Genomic DNA, 6,817 nt, shown 5'->3' on the forward strand with positions numbered 1-6,817 from the left:
GGGCTTACACATCGGGATGAAATTTGGGATGTGTGCCATAATGACCTCGATATTTGGGTCATGATAGTATAGCTGCTTGGATTTCACAATACAAAGCAATAGGAGTAGACACAGGACAATTCAATTCCTTTAAGAGACTATACACCCAAGCCAATTCAGCAATTGCCACTTGTCAAGACTCGAACTAGGGCCTAGCCATGAAACAGCGATTAGGATTCCCAAAGAAATCCCAACCAAGCCTCTTAGCATATCATAAGCATACATACGGTAAACAATAAGCGGAAACTCATAAAAAATCCAAAAGACATAGCATATCTAGAAATAATTTAGACGACATAGACTCCATACACATATGCCCAACTTGCCTCTAAATGACTACATAGGCGGGGACTAGGACATGTTCCTAGATCATCCTCAAATAAAGTAATGCCACAATATATAATAGTCTTTAAACATCATCATAGTCTAAAAAACACAATAAAAAGGAAAGAATGACTCGGGTTGCCCTCGAAGCATGAGGACTCACCACACTAATCTTCAATAGAATACCAACTAGCCACGGGAAGAGGATAGAGCGTCCGTCTCTACATTGTGATATAATGTAGGTAAAGAAGTATGCATTAGTATGTTTGAATGTACTAAGTATGTAGGCAATGAAATGCATAGAGCACCATATTTGTACAAATGACCGTTTTAAATAGCATGATATGTGAAGTAGTAAAAATCATAAGTAGTCATAAGAAGGATCAATGCATAATAAATAAGAAGAGTATCATATAAAGTAAATGATAGAATTAGTCATTTAAAACATAAAAAGGACTATACATATGCGGGATATAACCATAACCAACATTAAGACAATGCCAGCCATAACATGGAATCCGATGATATGTTTGATATGTGGGATAAGATATACATTTTATACCGTTAATTACAAATATAAAATATAAATAAATTTAAGAATTATAAGTTCAGAACTATAATCTTAAAATAATTTAGCCAGCATATCAAAGGATCCAGAAAACAAAAGTGGGAAAACTCCTAGAAATTGAGTAGTTTATACACACACACACACACATATATATATATATATATATTTTTTCTTAAAGTAGGGTCAACTATGTAAAATATGAAACAACTCCAACGTGTAGTGTTTCTTTCAAAGTTTTAATTAGTGGAGATTCAACACAATGAAAATTTGGTGAAGTTTCAAACATGATATATGATTCATGGCATTAAAAAGGGGGGAGGCTATTTGCCAAGGTAGACTCCGTCCAACATTATCATCATTAAAAGGCCATATTGGCAAAGAAATCCTCTGGTGGCAACGTAGTTTAAGGGACTAGAGGTTGCTACTAAGGCTTAGGTCGAGCCCCCACCTCAAAGTCCTCTTGGTGCTAAGTTAACACCCTACGAAATACATATCATAATCATAATCATAATAATAGATCATACTTGTATAAATCATAGCTTTTCATAATCATACTTCATAACGTGTTCATAGGAATAGCTCATTAAAGATCTCAAGTCACCCATAAAGGGTCTTGAATCACCTTTTCCTTAAGTTCATTATCGTGTAATGTAGGTGTAAGCCTTCTATCATTACAAAATACTTCTTGTATCAACATCATTAGAGTCTTAGGTCACATTTCTCATCAAGGATCCTAAGTTACTCCTTCATTAACTTGCATGCAACTCATATTTGAAACATACTTGAAATCGTACTTATATAGTCATACTTGAATGAAATCGTTATGCATGAATCATTGTAAACTAAGTTAACGTCATGCAATCTAGTATTAATTCACGCTTACATGAGAGGTTAAATTATAAATAAAACGTAATTCATGCACTTGAAAAGGTAGTTGATGAGGGGTAAGGATCATTAATAATTTTTTTAAACACATAAAACGCATTTGGTGTAAGACCCCATAAGATAAAAAGTCGAAAAAAGGAAAATCTCAGAAAAAGTTGACTGACCCCAAGCCTACGAGTGGGTATATGACTCGTAGGGATCTTTATGGGTCATAGAATCAAGTCGTAGACAAGGGCTCAGAGATGGGAAAATTGGTGAAGATAAGAGTTGGGTCGACGAGTCTATTTACGACCCGTAGAGAAAACTATGAGTCGCCAAGGCATGGTATAATAACCCCCCCAATGTCACCCTCATAACTTCATTTATGACTCAACAGAATGAGTTTTAGAGAAGTTTACGACTCATAGGAATGAGTCGTATGAAAACTTCAGAGCCTCCTCAACTTGCAGGTTTTTTAGACTTGCAGGACGAATCCCTTTGATGACCCGTAAGCTTTACAATGAGTCGTAAAGATGACTCGTAACAAAAGTACTGAGGCTCGATTTTTAAGCCTTTCTCATGACCTACAGGATGAGTCGTAACAACGACCTTTATCATGTCTACGACCCATAGACTCAAGTCGTAGGGTTGACCGATTGAAATTTTAATAAGGGGTAGTTTGGTCTTTCCCCTATATTTTAATAATGTATGTGGACTTTTTAAGGACTAGATTCATTACGAATTGGATCCTAAATACTCCTAAACTCTTTATTTTCCCTCATTAATTCCTAAATAAATTCTAGACTTCTCTCCCAAGGTTCCTCAAGAGTTCTTCAAGCATTGACTAGGGTTTCTTCAAGATCAAGTCTCCTTTTTCAAATTCAAGTCCAATTTCAATCAAGGCATGTGTGGATTGATTCATGAGTCCATTCTACTCATGAAGTCCAAGGTTTAATCCTTATTATCTCATAAAATCTTATTACTTTTGAACTTCAATTTCAATGAATTGTATTGAGCTATTTCAATTTTGTTTTAAATCATTGTTTATGATCATCATGAGTATGTTTCTGCGTAAATTACATGATTTCAAATTGAATTATGAAAGCTCATGCATGAAGTTATTTTCTATGATGGATTATGTATTATCTTCATGGAGTTCAATGCTTTCAAGGTATTCACATGGTTTTCAATAAAATTGATTATGTATATGAATTTTACCCAAAGTTCAAGTATGAATTATGATCATGAATTACAAGTACGTTCAAGTTATGATTTCTTGCAAGTATGAAGATAGGTGACTTAGGGCCCTATGTGGTGACCTAAGGCCTAATGATATGAATTATGTATGTATGAATTGTAATGTGGAAGGACAATACTCACATTGCACTTATGCTATGAAATAAGCTACTCTATGAATTTCAAACCTATAATCATGTCTATAACATGTTAACTATAATTACCATTCTATGTATATATTCTGTTGGATTTGACTTAGTACCTAGTGAACTTGAGGTGGGAGCCCTACCAAAAGCCTTAGTAGAAGCCTTATGTCCCATAAACTATGTGCCATCATAGGTTGCCTTCATGGCCTAACTAGTGGATCTATATATAGCATAGGTACATGACTCGCCTAGCGGGATAGAGCCTACATTGGCAAGTAGATTCCCCTCTCTTCCAGTGTAAGGGTAACATCGGGATTCTATGATGTAGCTCGCATGGTCTTATTTTTGGGTATGGTTCTTATCCCACATATGTATATGAGTATTATTCTATTTTATGATTTTCAACTATTTCATTTAAATGCTTCGATCATCATTGTATTTTTCATGACTTTACTTATCCTTTTATCATGTATAATATTGATATTTGCATCTTATTATTTATGTTGCATGTCATGCCTACATACTTGGTACATTCAAACGTACTAACGCATATTGTTACCTACATTGTCTCATAATGTAGGGGTTGAGGTTAAGGATCATATCCATCTACGTGGCTAGTGAGCTTTCTTATTCTAGCAAAGTCTTGGTGAGTCCTTATCTATCGAGGACAAGTTATGAGTTGACGTTTCTTAATTTCCAAAGACTCTTGTTATATTTTCATATTTATGGTGAGCTAGAGACATGTCTTAGCCACGTCCATATTTATGAATAGATGCATCTAGTTTGACAAATATTTTGTGTATATGTAGTCATGTGACTTTCTTTGTTTACTATTCATTGTTTAGACTCTCATGTGATGTTTCCGCTTTTACTTTACCATATGTTTGCTTATGATATAAACAAGAGGCTTGGTTGGAGCCCTTCGAGGTTTCTATTGCCGTGTTACGACTAGGCCCTTGGTCGGGTCGTGACATTTGGTGACTACGATTTATGCACAAAATATAAATCGCATTCACTGAATGTGTTTTATGGCTTACTGGGTGATGGTGCACTATTGGCGCATCGGCCCAGCCCTAAAACTACTAGAGGTTGTTCTTAGCACATTGGTGGCATGCCGCCCTAGCATTTCCCTAATGAATTTCTAGTTTTTTAGCGTTTTTCAGGAGTATTCATTCCCCATAATGAGATTATATGCCTTAAATAGCAATATATTGATTATATATGAAGAATCTACTAATCCCAAGCAATTATTTACTAATTTATGCCAAAAATAGATTTGAATTCATAAGATACATCATAGTTTATGCAATTGAAATTGAAATTGAGAAGATTCAAGGATGTAATTGAAATTCATGGAAGATTTAAGAAATTATTTTAACTCCATGGGTGAAAGGTACCCATGGATGAAATCCACATACCTTGAATACGAATTATGAAGAAACTTGGAGAAAAACTTGAAGATCAATGAAGAAATTGGGAGAATCCTTGCTAGGTCTTTAATGTAGGTCTAAAGAGCTGTTTTTTGTAGAGACAGAATTTTTAGGATTGGTGATTAGTGAATGAATGAGAAGAATAAAGAGCTTTGGAGATTAAATAGCTTAGGAACCTAGCCCCAAACTGTCTAGATTTATTTCCTACTAAAATAGAGTAAAAGTCTATAATGCCCTTAATGAAAATATCTCTTGACCCATCAATGAATTCATCAAGGTTAATTATTCACCTTATTATATCATACTCTATCTTTCTCATACCCGGATATTACACCACTTCTATGCTTCTATATTCAGCCTCTACTGAACTTCTACTAACTGTTTGTTGCTTCTTTGATTTCCAAGACAAAAGGGCACCCCCTAACTTTACAATATAACCAATAACTAATCTTCTAGTGTTAGGACGTGCAGCCCAATCAGAGTCTCAATAGGCAGTTAACTCATGTTTTGTATTGGAAGAAAAGAATAAATCAAGACCTGGTGATCCTTTGATATATCTTACCACTCTCATAGAAGCTTCTAAATGTGATTGTTTTGGTCCTTGCATAAACTGACTAATCACTTGTACAACAAAACATATGTTTGATCTAGTGTTGGTGAGGTAAATCATCTTTCCAACCAGCTTTTGGTACCTAACTACATCTTCTAACTCAATATCACCTTTGGTTCCCACATGAATATCATAATCCACAGTGATAAGCTTGTGATTTGCCTCCAAGGGAGTAAGGACTGGTTTAGCACCACTGAGTCCTACTTCTGAGATCAGTTCCAAGATGTACTTCCTCTAATTTAAGAGGATTCCCTTTCCTGACCTCATGACTTCAATGTTAAGGAAGTACCTCAAATCCCCTAAGTCCTTAACCTTAAAGTTCTGGTTTAGTATTTGCTTTGCTTCTTTGATCAGTGCATTTGTACTACCTGTAATCAGGAGGTCATCTACATACACAAGGATGATAGGTATATATCAGTGCCTGCTTTCTTTGAAAACAATGAATGATCATATGCACTTTGTGAATATCCTTCATTCACCGGTGCCTCTATAAGCTTGATATTCCATTGCCTAGAAGCCTGTTTAAGTCCATACAAGGACTTGATTAACTTGCAAACATTCCTTTCTTCTCCCTTATAGAAACCTTGTGGTAAGGTCATAAACACCTCCTCTTACAGATCCTCTTGCAAGAAGGCATTTCTAAAATCCATTTGAGAGATAGACCAACTCTTAGATGCAGCCAGACTTATGATTATTCTTATAGAAACTATTTTTGCCACTGATGAAAAAGTATCATGGAAATCTAGCCCTTCCTTTTGAGTGTATCCCTTTACCACTACCCTTTCTTTATACCTTTTAATTTCTCCATTTGACTTGTATTTGATTGTATATACCCACTTAGAACCTATAGTTTACTTATCTACCGGGAGATCAGCTATGTCCCAAGTGTGGTTCTCCTTCAATGCTTGAATCTCCTGCTCCATTACTTCAATCCATTTCTTGTCTTGGGATGCCTCCTTATATGTTTGGGGATCTAGAGAAGCTGAGAATGCAGTTAAATATGTCATATAGTTAGAAGATAGAGAAGAATAAGAGACGTAGTCAGATATGGGAAACAAGAAAGCTTGACCAATTGTCTTCTTAGGTACTATATAGTCCTTCAACTAAATAGGAGGCTTTATTGTTCTTCTATTGGTTCTTAGTTCTTGCGCTTGCTCAGGCTGCACAGGTGTGATCAGGTTAGGCTCTTCTATAACAAGTGGAGCATTGACTTCATCAAAATTTGCTGGTATCTCTTCCTCAGCTTCTACTGATGGCATGACATCTATACCAACCATTTCATCATTAATAGTGGATGGCATAATTTCTACTTCATCTGCTGCAGTGTGGGTTGGAACTTCATTAGGAGGAGTACACCTTTCACTAGCTGGTAATATTAGACTAAGTTCTTGCTCATGGTCTGAAGCTGGATCATACTTACAAGAAAAGTGCCAGTATCTAGATCATATAATCTATATCCTTTTTATGTTTCCTCATACCCAAGCAACACTGTTTTTTTGACTCTCTAGAGTCAAACTTACTACCCTTAGGTAGCAAGCTGGCAAAACAAAGACAACCAATCACTCTGAGATGATTAAGGATAATAGGTTTGCCATGCAGT

The sequence above is a fragment of the Solanum dulcamara genome, chromosome 1 (genome assembly GCF_947179165.1).
Source record: "Solanum dulcamara chromosome 1, daSolDulc1.2, whole genome shotgun sequence".
In the NCBI taxonomy this organism is placed as follows: Eukaryota; Viridiplantae; Streptophyta; class Magnoliopsida; order Solanales; family Solanaceae; genus Solanum; species Solanum dulcamara.